Consider the following 14,033-nt stretch of genomic DNA (forward strand, 5'->3'; position numbering starts at 1 on the left):
AATGGAAACAGTTGCTAGCGGGAAAGGTTGGCGATATGAACAAATCCTTGGGAGCAATCGCTAATTATGCCCACAGACTAGGTCCCCTGGTGTGATTATAAAGCTCTATCAGTCCTTCTGCATAGCCAAGCTGTACGAAGTGAGGTCTTGGGTTATATTGTGACCAATAAACTTCAGATCACAGAAAATACATTTCTGAAACTAATTCTGAAGGTTTCTCAGGGTACCCCATTGTTCTCCGTACATGAGGAATTAGGATTAAACTACATAGCAGACATGGTGGCAGTAAAACTCTTGACTTGCTGGGTGAAAATCTGGTCTAACAATGAGTTTGCTGTCAACCGTTTGATTGTTTTAGATTGTTTATCATTAGACCATGCGCTAAAAATCCCTTGGCTACGCTATGTCGAAGAGTCATTTTCTGCTATTGGCAGGGAAAATATTTCCTTAAAACCTGTCTCAATAAAGTCTCGTGACCTGAGTACAGTGAAGGAGCTATTTTTTAAATATACCTCAGCTTCACGTGAAAATACTGAGCTTACCAAGCCAGCGGTGAGAGAGCACGTTCTTTTAAAATCAGCACTGGGTATGGAGAATTATCTATGCATTTTAAGAAATGCCTCGGATAGATTTTTAATAACTCATTTTTGATTTAACTAGCTCCATCATCTTTTAGCTTAGCCGTCTGTCTTTGATTTACATGATGAGACGCGAGATCCCTGTGGCTGTGACAATAGGTCTCCACAGGATAACTTACATTTTGTTCTCTAATGTAAATATTTTACTTACCCCAGGAGATTGTATCTTAAACCTCTTTTAAAAGCAATGAGTTTTTGGCAAGCCGTGTTGCTTTAATGTACCTGCAGCTGCTGCCTAATGATTATACGCTCTTTGCAGTCACAAATTTCTTAAGAGCAGCACTTAGATCTAAACATTCTAGATGTGTTGATGGTGGAATGGATTCCTCGTGTTTTTGCAAATTACTTAGATTGATATCTAGCTGTATTGATGGTGCGTTTTATGGCTTGTCTCTCTTTTCTTTTTTTAACCCTTTAAGTGAGGCCATCGGCCAACGGCCTACGCGAGCACTACCGTTGGCTGACACGGCCCCGCCCACTAAATGAAACACCCCGCAGAGCGGCGGAATTGCCGCAGCAGTTAAGGCGTTAATGTATCTTTTGTGGATGTGACTACCTCGCAATAAAGATTATTATTATTATTTATTATTATTATTATTATTATTATTATTATTATTATTATTATTATTATTATTATTATTATTATTATTATTATTATTAGTATTATTATTATTATTATTATTATTACATTCATAGCAGCTGGTAGCCCTGATATAGTTTGTCGGAGTCCTCACATGGTAATATTCAAACATTCCAGAAGCTGCAGTACTTGGAGGGCAATATGAAGACCTAGGACAGTTGCTTCTATCTGAAGTGTGCCAGCAAACCACGAGCACCAGCAGACACATCACTACTGGACTTGGACTTAGATATTGATAATTGTTCTAGGGTTTCCAGAACAGGTTCATAATTATCCATTACTTTTTGTACAGCTTTTGCTCATACCATCCAGCGTATTGGACAAAGTGGCATATTTACAGGGCTTTCTACACTGTGCTGGATGAGGTATGGGAATATTGTACAGCATGTCATAGATTGCCCAAACAGATTACCAAGTTCTTGGACATAAGGTAGTGCATATCCCATTATGGAACATTTACTTGCTGCAGCCTGCATAACCAGATTTGTACAATGTGCTTCACAATGGACATGAAGAGCAAGTAGTTGTTGTTGACGTATTAATTATTGTGCACCATGGTATTTTCCTGCCATATTTGCTGCACCATCATATGTTTGTGCTCTCAGCTTTGACAGAGGAAGACCGTGACGGAATAAACCATCTTTTACAATTGTAGCAATGCAGTACCAGTGGTATTATCAGCCTAATCCAGTCCAATAAATTCTCATGAGGAAACGGATCTTCGTCAATGTGAAAAATACAAAAGCTTTCTTGTTCCTGACCTGGTCTATATTCTGTGTGCCATCAACATTTACTGCACATGGATTGTCACCAATATTTTTACAAATATGATGCAAAATTGCATGGGACAATAATTGCAGAGCTTCATTTTGGATGTCTGGGCTGAGATATTCTGCTCGATTGGCTGTAGGCCACTGTTTCAAAGAAGGTACATCCTCTGCTCGTACACTAAGAGAAATTCCCATCAGTGTCTTCATGACCTCGAAGCACAAGGACTTTTTTGCAACAGGTTCCTTCCAGGTGACCGTGGCTAGCGCTGGAGGGATGTCGCAGCCCATGTTCAGCATGGTGCTGAGGGATGTTCTTGCAGCCATGATGCTGTATCGGAATCGCTACATCCATTTCCCTAGGGGAGGAGAATTGGCTGCCGTGAAGGGGGACTTCTATCCCCTTGGGCGCATCCCACATGTTGTTGGTGCCATCGATTGCACCCATGTAGGTCTGGTGGCACCACAGGCGACGGAGCACATTTATAGGTACCACAAACATTATCATTCCATCAATGTGCAGGTGGTGTGCCTTGCGGACATGACCATGTCTCATGTGTGTGCGAAGTATCCGGGCTTGGCGCATGATTCATACATCATGAGGAACAGCATGGTGCCAGAGATGATGGAGAACCTGCATCCCGAGCGTGATTGGATTGTGGGTGAGTATGCCTACTGATATGGCGTGCTGTGTGTTACCTCATGCACTCTGGCTGTGCAACATTGCAATGGGTGTTTGTCATTCACAGGTGACTCAGCATATCCCAGTAGGCCATGGCTGTTGAGCCCCCTCAGGAATCTCAGGACCCTGGCTGACATCCGCTACCATGAGGCCCATGGCAGGACCCGACGGGTAATCGAACAGACTTTTGGCCTGCTGAAGTCAAGATTCCGCTGCCTTGACAGGACCGGAGGTGCTCTGGCATACTCGCCTGGGAAGGTGTGCAAGATCGTTGTGGCATGCTGTATGCTGCACAACCTGGCCATCCACAAGGGGGTCCCCCTGCTCCTGGACGATGGTGAGGAACCAAGGCCACCACCTGCTCAAGGACCTGAGTCCAGTGATGAGGACAGTGGAGAGGAGGAAGGAGTAGACCTGCGCTAGCAGCTCATCCACCGCTACTTCACTTGAAGGTGGGTGTCTGGTGTGGTTGCTGTTGTTGTGAAGGGCTATGCGCGGATGTAACCGACAGGCACACGTTCAGTCACCTGTGTGTGGTAAATGTGACATTGACGTTCCATATGGGGACGTATGCTGGACCCTATTTGTTCACACCTGCAGCCCATTGTCTAGTATGCCTGTTGTGTCATGTGTATGTTTAGTGTAGTGTTCTGCCTGTGATGACACAATGAGACCAGTGACTGTTGTTCTGTTGTGTCTCCCTAGGTGCTACAGAAGAATACTGCCCTACATACTGTACATCATTTGGACACATCATGGACATTGTCAACACTGTAAATATTGCACTAAAAACGATAATGCACAAAATCAGGTGCGTCAGGTATTTTATTTTGGAAGTGGACATGTGAATTGTGCGGGAACATTTACATGAAGGTGGGGAATGAGCAGTGAGTTGACAGTCATGGTCGATGAGATGCAAGAGTAGACACCACATGGATGTGGTGACCCAGTCCAACAGACAGGTGCCATTGCCAAGTCAATGTGGGGAAAGACAGTCCAAACAGTGAATGCAGTGGGGAAGAGGGTTGTCTTCACGGCTGGCTCCGTGACTGGCGTGTGGCAGGTGCTTTGCCTCCAGAGACTCCCAGGCTCTTCTTTGGACGCCCCTAGATCTTTTTGGCGGTGGGGGGCCTGCTGAATGGCCAGCAGGGTCAGAGGACTCGCCCCTCTCTGTTGGCGCAGGGGAGGATGGTGCACTGTCATTCTGCGGCAAAACAGGAGTGGACGGAGGTGGTGGTTGGGACACAGGCCTGTCCCTCTGCAATGCCACTTGCTGGCCCATGAGGTCCACCATCTGTCCAAGGTGGTTATTGATGGACCTCATCAGCAGGATGAGCTCCCTTAATAGTTCATCGGACCGGCCACTTTGTCCCTGGGCCTCTTGGTAGGCCTGCACAATGCTGGTGAGTGGTCCAGGGATGGTGTCCACTCCTCCCGAGGTCTGGTGGTGACCCTGGCCCTCCCACCTGCTCTGCTGCCACAGACCTCTTGCCTCGCCACTGTGGGTCCACGCACTCTCTCCCTGCCCTCCACAGTCGTTGCTGTGGGCTGGTCATCCCCTGGGACAGGGAGGGTGCTGCAGGTGGTACTGGTGGTACTAGTGGTAGTGGCGGTGGTGGTGGTGGCTGCGGTGGTGGCAGAGGCTGTGACAGCAGGGGTCTGCTGCGCTGTTGTTGCAGCAGACGTGGTGGTGGGGAGGATGGGGGCCTGGGACCTCTGGGTCTGTGGCACACCAGATGGGCCGGGCCGGAGCTCATCGTCCATACTGTCATGGGAGTCCACATCTGAGAGTCCATGTGCCGGGGGTGGAGACTGGCTCTGCTGGTCATTGGGGTGGTCCTCAGCTGTGAGTTCTTCTTCACCTGTGGAGTAGATGGGGAATGGTCAGTGTTGGGCACTGTGCAAGTATTGTCTCATCTGCGTATCATCGACAGTCTGTACACTACACAATTATGAAGTCACCAGTAGTACAATTCATGGCAACACTGCGTGTAATATCATAGTGCAGAGGAACATCATTTACTCATACATGTTGAATGTCAATGCAATGCATGCAATTGTTGTTGCGTTTAGGGATGCAGGTCTACCACACACACACACATCAGGAAGAGAAAGGATAGCTACCTACCTGTTAGGTGAGGGTGAAGAGTGCAATGTCTGACACATGCTCCTGGGTGGGGGGTGCTTCCATGCTGCTGGAGAGTGGGCCAGGGGGAATGCTGGGAGTAGTGATACAGGCCTCCCACCCCCAAACAGTGCTCCAATACAGGATGGCTACCTACCTGTAAGTCTGTTTGGTGAAGAGTGCAATGGCTGACACTTGCTCCTGGGTGGGGGAGGCCTCCATGCTGCTGGAGTGTGGGCCAGGGGGAATGCTGGGAGTAGTGATACAGGCCTCCCACCCCCAAACAGTGCTCCAATACAAGATGGCTACCTACCTGTAAGTCTGTTTGGTGAAGAGTGCAATGGCTGACACTTGCTCCTGGGTGGGGGAGGCCTCCATGCTGCTGGAGTGTGGGCCAGGGGGCATGCTGGGAATAGTGATACAGGCCTCCCACCCCCAAACAGTGCTCCAATACAAGATGGCTACCTACCTGTAAGTCTGTTTGGTGAAGAGTGCAATGCCTGACACTTGCTCCTGGGTGGGGGAGGCCTCCATGCTGCTGGAGTGTGGGCCAGGGGGCATGCTGGGAGTAGTGATACAGGTCTCCCACCTCCAAACAGTGCTCCAATACAAGATGGCTACCTACCTGTAAGTCTGTTTGGTGAAGAGTGCAATGGCTGACACTTGCTCCTGGGTGGGGGAGGTCTGTATCCTGCTCAGCTGTAGGCCAAGGGGCATGGTGGGAGTGGTAGTGCAGGCCTCCCTCCCTCCCTCACACAGGCCTCCTAAGCAAGATGGCTAGCTACCTGTTGGGTGAGGGTCGACAGTGTAATGGTGTTTAGGTATTGCAAGGAAGTACTTGTCAGTGTGTTGTTTGGCATTTGTTTGTGCTTACCAGCCTCCTCCCATGGTGTGAATGTTTTCGGTGGGATGGGAGGGCCACTGGCAGTCACATTCGCCAGCGTCCAGTTCTTGCTCCTCCTCTCCTTGACAACACTCTTAATATCATCATGCCACCGCTTCATGATCTCCTTTTTGGATCTTGGGGTGGTCCCTACTGCATTCAGCCTTTGGACTATCCTTTCCCACATTTGTGTCCTTGTGGCTAATGGTGTCTGTTGGACCAGGCTACCAAACAGTTGTGGCTCTACTCTCACAATCTCATTGACCATGACTGTCAACTCACTCTCGGTGAATTTGGGCATTTTTTGTGCTGTCATGGTGTGTGGTGGTTGAGGTATTTGTGGGTGCAGGGGTGTGGGTGCAGGGGTGTGGTGTAGAGGTGTGAGGTGTGTTGTGTGCTGGGAGATTGATTGTGCTGGTGTAATGGTAGTGGTGCTGGTAGTGGTGAATGTGTGTGTGTGCTGTGCTCTTTTGCCTCTCCTGTTAGATGTGGTGTATGGCCTTCTCTTCTGGAGTGTAGCAAAGGATTGTGGTTAGTGAAGGGGGTGGCTTTATACTCAGCTGTGTTGGTGTGTCCAATTGGAATTTAGGTGTCAGGTGTGTTTTGGGAGTTGTCCTGTGCTGTTTTATTTTTCTTTGCATTTATTTGTTTAATTTGTATGTGTATTATGTATTTGGGGGGCATGGCTAATTTTATTTGTGCAATTTTTGGCATCACTGCGGTGTTTTGGCATCGTCCACCATGTTTTACATGTCCCGTCCGCTGCAGTGGCTATGCTGCAGCTCTTCCGCTATTTCTCCCATTCACTCCTATGTACGTCCGCGGCGGTCGGTACCAGCGGTTCCGACCGCGACACCCTCGGGGATATCCTAATTTCTCATGCGGTGTGTCCGCTGTCCTTGCGGCGGGTTGTTGCTTTTCCGCAGCTTTTCCGACCTCTGCGGTCGGTTTTTGACCATCACGGCCCGCATCGGACGTCTTTGCTTGGCCCGCTACCGCCACGGTCGGTTTTTAGTGGCGGTTGATCCTAATGTGGCCGCCGGGGTATCCGCGGTGCAGGCGGGCGGTTGGTTTCCGCCTCCATGGCGGTCGGGGAAGTTTTCCGCCCGCTATCCTAGTAACCCCCTTAGTCTTCAGAAAGCATTCTCTTTTTGGATGTTGTAAATTAACAAAGAAAATCGCGTATTTTTTTTTCTTGGATAAAAAGAGTTTGCATTTATTCAGTGCATCAGGGCAAACCATGTTGCCTTTTTAAAATATTTTCCTGGAATTTTGAATTTCAAAAGAAAAAACTGGATTGCCTGGGATTTTCATTGGATCTAAAGAAAAATTGTTTTGGGCAAAGATTGGAGTTGATGACCAATGGTGACTCAAGGATTATTAAGCAGTCCCATTGCGTTGAAAAAAAGAAGACTGCTAAAGGTAGGAACACCAACTTTCCTTTTTTTTAGAGAATTTTTTTTTTTTTTATTCCAATCGAATTGTTGACTGAAGAAAAAATGTCAAGTAATACCATAATGATGTTAATATTTTTAATAATCAGTAATGTAAAACGTAAGCAATACTTTCAAGGTAGTCTGAAGCCACCATCAACGAAAATAGTTGAATTTTAGCCAATAGTCTCTCAGACATTTCTCTGCTTCTTTTGGAAATCCGTGGATTCAGACTACCTGAAAGTGATTGCGCTAGTCTCATTTCTTGGAAACTTTGTTCCTTTTTCAAAATTTCCAGAAAATGATATATATTAGGATGATGTCTACCTACTGTTTTATTAAAAGAATTATGCCAACCCTCAATTGCATTGTTTGTTTTGGCACCACCTTCCAAGCAGGTTGAATAGCAGTTCCACCATTCAATAGGATACTTGGGTTTCCTCCTGCGACCCGACCTGCTTAGACGGCCAATCCAGGTATCCTCAAAATAATTTTAAATTGGTGCCAATTTTTCCTCATTTTGGGTATAAAAATCTGATTCAGTAATTGCAGTGTAGTACTCATCTACACTCTCAGGTGGTACAAAACACAATGCTGTTAGTTTCTTTAACTCAAATTGTAATTTGCTGCTTGACAAATATTCCTCAACCAAGGATGATTTCTGTATTTTGCGCCAATAAGCCTGCGAAAAGTGAAAGAAACATCCTTGAATTTGCGTTTCAGGGTATAATTTTGTGATTGTAGTAATCATCGCCAATTCAAAATCAATTATTACTTTTGCAGGACTTTTATGCATGGTTCTGTTTTTTAATACTGACAAAAATTCAGTGTACGTAGAAGAATGTTTGTCCGGCAGCAAAGTATAGACTAGAGGGGCTGTAGTGTTATTTATGTGAGCATGAACAGTGTAAATTTGAGAAAATGGATGGGGTGTTGATTTGAAAGTACCATCCATCATCCAAATTGGACTGTTCACAAGAATTAAAATGTTATGGTTAGTGCTAAAAATTAAAATTCTTTTTAGTAAGTCTCATATAAATGAAATGATTCATTAGAGAAAGTTATCAATAAATTACTAGGGATGTTAATATCTTCAAAATTACGGGTTGTTGTTGAGTGTGGATTACTTGACACTTTTTATCTTTGAACCATCCGCCTAAGGTTGGGGATGGAGGGCATGCTACCTGCAACATGCAAAGGTATGTTCTGAGCCACTTCCCTCAGTATTGTTCCACAATTTTCATTGGAGGTGTGTGCGAGAAGTTTGATCTGTTGGACATTTTCTCTTACTTCTATTTCCATTGCAGAGACAGAGTGGTTATGCTCTGTTGTCCTAACCACGGTTTCTTCCAGAGTAACAGCTCTGCCTGTGCAATGGGACGAGAAGTATTGCACACACCTCCGATGACATCTGGGTTCAACACTTTTATCTTTACAATAGAAGTACCCACCATACTTTAGAAGGTTATTCCCTGTCCGAGATTTTACATACGATGCACGGTTGTTGCTTGACATTGTTGATAAATCTGTTTGAATGTAAAAAAAATATATTTCTATCAGCTATAATTTCTACGCATGTTGCTTAATGAACATAGGTCTTTACAACATATTTCAGAGAAGTTTGGGGGTGCGGTGAGTCACCCCTCACAATTATCTATGCTTAATCTAGGAAATGATGGATAGATGGGGGTGTGGGTGGTCTTCCTCAAAAAGACACATATTTTTACATCGTTATTATGGGTAGTGGGGGAGTGTGGGGGGTCTCCCCCCACAAATACGCATGCTATTTAAACGTATTAATGGGTAGATGGTGTGTATGGGTGGTCTTCCCCAATAAAGACGCATGCCTTTACAACGTTATTATAGGTAGATGGAGGGTGTGGGGGGTCTCCCCCCACGAATACTCATTTATTTATAAGGTTAACATTTGAAGATGGGGGTGTGGGGGGTTTCCCACCACAAAAACGTATTTATTAATAACGTTAACATTGGAAGATGGGGGGGTCTCCCCCCACAAATACGCATTTATTTATAATGTTAACACTGGAAGATGGGGGGTGTGGGGGTCTCCCCCCACAAATACACAAGCTATTACCATGATATTATGGGAAGATGGGGGGGGTTTACCCGCACCCCCTTCCCAAATTCATTAGATTTAAAAAAATAAATTGGGGGTAATGTAAGCGTTTGAAAAGCATGCATAAATCATAAAACATGTTCTAAAAGAAAAGCCATGGTAGTCTTATGCAAGGTTTTTAAGACTCATTTCTATCTTATAGCTGTACTTACTTTGTATATATGTTTGATATTTCGTAGTTTCTTGAAGGATACTGCTTGGTTGTCGTAATCAAGGAGATGTAGATTTTCAATTTTGGAATAGACATCTGTGAATAGAATAGAAATGGTACAAAATGTTTTTATATATTTTTAACATGTGATCTGTGTAGACTTTCTGGGTGATTTGCTTGTTTTGCTTTGGTCTTTAGTCTCTATCTATTTTAAAAATTCATGGTTGTAAAGTCTTAGGGGGTCATTAGGTTGGCGGGCGGACTTTGTCCGTCCGCCACCCTATCAGGAATCGGGCCATAAGGGTGGGGGTCCTTTGGGGGCAATTAGGATGCGGCCGCCACAGTGGCGGGCGCATCCTGCATTCCTGTCATTGTTGCGGGCGGCGCACTCAGCATCGCCCGCCACAATGTCTGGAAGGGATGTATGACGGTACAACGCGTACCGTTACAACGCGTACCTTTACGACGCAGGTTTAACAACGCAAGTCGTCACAACGACTTGCGTTGGGGGGCGCTGGATGGTGAATAGTTTAATTTACTATTCCAACTCCAGTCCCCGTGGATAGTAGGGAAGGTGTTGGATAGTAAATTAAACTATCCCCTATCCTAGAGCGCCCTCCAGCGAAAGTCGTTGTAACGACTTTCGTTGTAAATCCTGTGTTGTAACAGTACCGCGTTGTAACGGTTCCGTTGTAAAGGATGTTTCCCGTCTGGAAGACATGTTGTGTACTTCCATGCACAACGTGGCAGGCATTGCGTGGTGCCTGCCAAGTTGTGCACGGAACTGCTGGTGGGTATCATAGGTACCCATGTGCTCCCCCAGAGTACCTGGGGGCCTGTAACGGGCCCCCGCAGTCAGTTCCCACATCTTTCCGCACCCATGGTAATATGGCTGGCTGGCTGCCTGAAATAGTTTACATTAATGGACCACCCAGTTTAAAACATACAACTTGTTTTCTTACCCAAGTCTACATTACAAGCAATAAGAGCTCCCAAAGGTGCCTTTGTTTGAAGACATCTTTTTGTTTTACTTATATAATTTAATTTTCATTCGAAGTCTAATTCAGGGCCATTTTTTTTAACAGGTCTTCAAGTGCTGGAAGTAAATCGGCCTTAATACCTGGATTTTTGGCATTAGTCTTAAAATGATGATTGATTGAAATAACATGGTTTGTTGGATTTTTTTGAAGTTACTTTGTTGAGAACCAGCAATGCTCATTGTCTTGGATTTTGGCGAGTGATTGACATCGGTCAAATTACAGTGGAATAAGGCTAATAAAGTTGCCTTCTTTTGAAAGTCTTAGGGCCTGATTAGGATGACGGGCGGACTTTGTCCGCCCGCCACCCTATTGGTATTCGGGACCGCCCGCCATAAGGGCTGGGGTCCCTTTGGGGGAATTAGGATGTGCCCGCCACAGTGGTGGGCACATCCTTCATTTTTAGCATTGTGGCGGGCGGTGCACTCTGCACCGCCTGCCACAATGCTAAAAATGCATTTACGCATTTGCATATACAAAGCGGCAGGCACCGCGCGGTGCCTGCCGCTTTGTACATGCAAATGAAGGGGGGTACCACAGGTACCCCCCTCTGCACCCCCACCTAGGCCTTCACCAGGGGGGCCCACAGGGGCCCCCCAAAGCAAAGATCGCCTGCCTTTCCGTGGTGGCATCGCCGCCGCGGAAAGGCACCTATTTGCACGCATCATGATATGGCTGGCGGTGTCCATTGGACACCGCTACCATATTATGCCCTTTCCGCCGCGGTCGCAAGGCGACTGGGGCGGAAAAGCGGAGGACGGTCTTTCTGTCCGGCGCGGTCCCCCCCGCCATACTAATATGGCGGGGGAATTAGGGAAACAGTGTCGGGCGGATTGCCTCCGCCAGGCAGGCGGTGGCTACCGCCAGCCTGGCGGAGGCAATCCGCCCGACATTGTAATTGGCCCCTTAGTCTTCAAAAAGCATTCTCTTTTTGGATGTTGGAAATTAACAAAGAAAATCGCGTATCTTTTTTTCTTGGATAAAAAGAGTTTGCATTTATTCAAAGCATCAAGGCAAACCATGTTGCCTTTTTAAAATATTTTCCTGGAATTTTGAATTTCAAAAGAAAAAACTGGATTGCCTGGGATTTTCATTGGATCTAAAGAAAAATAGTTTTGGGCAAAGATTGGAGTTGATGACCAATGGTGACTCAAGGATTATTAAGCAGTCCCATTGCGTTGAAAAAAAGAAGACTGCTAAAGGTAGGAACGCCAACTTTCCTTTTTTTTAGAGATTTTTGTTTTTTATTCCAATCGAATTGTTGACTGAAGAAAAAATGTCAAGTAATACCATAATGATGTTAATATTTTTAATAATCAGTAATGTAAAACGTAAGCAATACTTTCAAGGTAGTCTGAAGCCACCATCAACGAAAATAGTTGATTTTTAGCCAATAGTCTCTCAGACATTTCTCTGCTTCTTTTGGAAATCCATGGATTCAGACTACCTGAAAGTGATTGTGCTAGTCTCATTTCTTGGAAACTTTGTTCCTTTTTCAAAATTTCCAGAAAATGATATATATATTAGGATGATGTCTACCTACTGTTTTATTAAAAGAATTATGCCAACCCTCAATTGCATTGTTTGTTTTGGCACCACCTTCCAAGCAGGTTGAATACCAGTTCCACCATTCAATAGGATACTTGGGTTTCCTCCTGCGACCCGACCTGCTTAGACGGCCAATCCAGGTATCCTCAAAATAATTTTAAATTGGTGCCAATGTTTCCTCATTTTGGGTATAAAAATTAAAAATCGGATTCAGTAATTGCAGTGTAGTACTCATCTACACTCTCAGGTGGTACAAAACACAATGCTGTTAGTTTCTTTAACTCACATTGTAATTTGCTGCTTGACAAATATTCCTCAACCAAGGATGACTTCTGTATTTTGCGCCAATAAGCCTGCGAAAAGTGAAAGAAACATCCTTGAATTTGCATTTCAGGGTATAATTTTGTGATTGTAGTAATCATCGCCAATTCAAAATCAATTATTACTTTTGCAGGACTTTTATTCATGGTTCTGTTTTTTAATATTGACAAAAATTCAGTGTACGTAGAAGAATGTTTGTCCGGCAGCAAAGTATAGACTAGAGGGGCTGTAGTGTTATTTATGTGAGCATGAACAGTGTAAATTTGAGAAAATGGATGGGGTGTTGATTTGAAAGTACCATCCATCATCCAAATTGGACTGTTCACAAGAGTTAAAATGTTATGGTTAGTGCTAAAAATTAAAATTCTTTTTAGTAAGTCTCATATAAAAGAAATGATTCATTAGAGAAAGTTATCAATAAATTACTAGGGATGTTAATATCTTCAAAATTATGGGTTGTTGTTGAGTGTGGATTACTTGACACTTTTTATCTTTGAACCATCCGCCTAAGGTTGGGGATGGAGGGCATGCTACCTGCAACATGCAAAGGTATGTTCTGAGCCACTTCCCTCAGTATTGTTCCACAATTTTCATTGGAGGTGTGTGCGAGAAGTTTGATCTGTTGGACATTTTCTCTTACTTCTATTTCCATTGCAGAGGCAGAGGGGTTATGCTCTGTTGTCCTAACCACGGTTTCTTCCAGAGTAACCGCTCTGCCTGTGCAATGGGACGAGAAGTATTGCACACACCTCCAATGACATCTGAGTTCAACACTTTTATCTTTACAATAGAGGTACCCACCATACTTTAGAAGGTTATTCCCTGTCAGAGATTTTCCATACGATGCACGGTTGCTGCTTGACATTGTTGATAAATCTGTTTGAATGTAAAAAAAAATATTTCTATCAGCTATCATTTCTAACCATGTTGCTTAATGAACATAGGTGTTTACAACATATTTCAGAGAAGTTTGGGGGGTGCGGTGAGTCACCCCTCACAATTATCTATGCTTAATCTAGGAAATGATGGATAGATGGGGGTGTGGTGGTCTTCCCCAAAAAGACACATACTTTTACATCGTTATTATGGGTAGATGGGGGGGGGTGGGTCTCCCCCCACAAATACGCATGCTATTTAAATGTATTAATGGGTAGATGGGGTGTATGGGTGGTCTTCCCCAATAAAGACGCATGCCTTTACAACGTTATTATAGGTAGATGGAGGGTGTGGGGGGTCTCCCCCACAAATACTCTTTTATTTATAGGGTTAACATTTGAAGATGGGGGGTGTGGGTGGTTCCCCCCACAAAAAAAGTATTTATTATTAACGTTAACATTGGAAGATGGGGGTGTGGGGGGATCTCCCCCCACAAATACGCATTTATTTATAATGTTAACACTGGAAGATGGGGGTGTGGGAGGTCTCCCCCCACAAATACACAAGCTATTACCATGATATTATGGGAAGATGGGTGAGGGGATTTCCCCCACCGCCTTCCCAAATTCATTAGATTAAAAAAAAATTAAAAATTTGGGGGAAGGTAAGCGTTTGAAAAGCATGCATAAATCATAAAACATGTTCTAAAAGAAAAGTCATGGTAGTCGTATGCAAGGTTTTTAAGACTCATTTCTATCTTATAGCTGTACTTACTTTGTATATATGTTTGATATT

General features: G+C 44.6%; 2 pseudogenes; both read right to left on the bottom strand.

Moving 5' to 3' along the window:
• Positions 1–7,274: 7,274 nt before the first annotated feature.
• Positions 7,275–8,683, bottom strand: LOC144828115 (uncharacterized; annotated as a pseudogene).
• A 3,126-nt stretch (positions 8,684–11,809) lies between these two features.
• LOC144828116 (uncharacterized) lies at positions 11,810–13,227 on the bottom strand (annotated as a pseudogene).
• Positions 13,228–14,033: the final 806 nt, after the last annotated feature.

The sequence above is a fragment of the Lissotriton helveticus genome, chromosome 4_1 (assembly GCF_964261635.1).
Source record: "Lissotriton helveticus chromosome 4_1, aLisHel1.1, whole genome shotgun sequence".
NCBI classification, from domain to species: domain Eukaryota; kingdom Metazoa; phylum Chordata; class Amphibia; order Caudata; family Salamandridae; genus Lissotriton; species Lissotriton helveticus.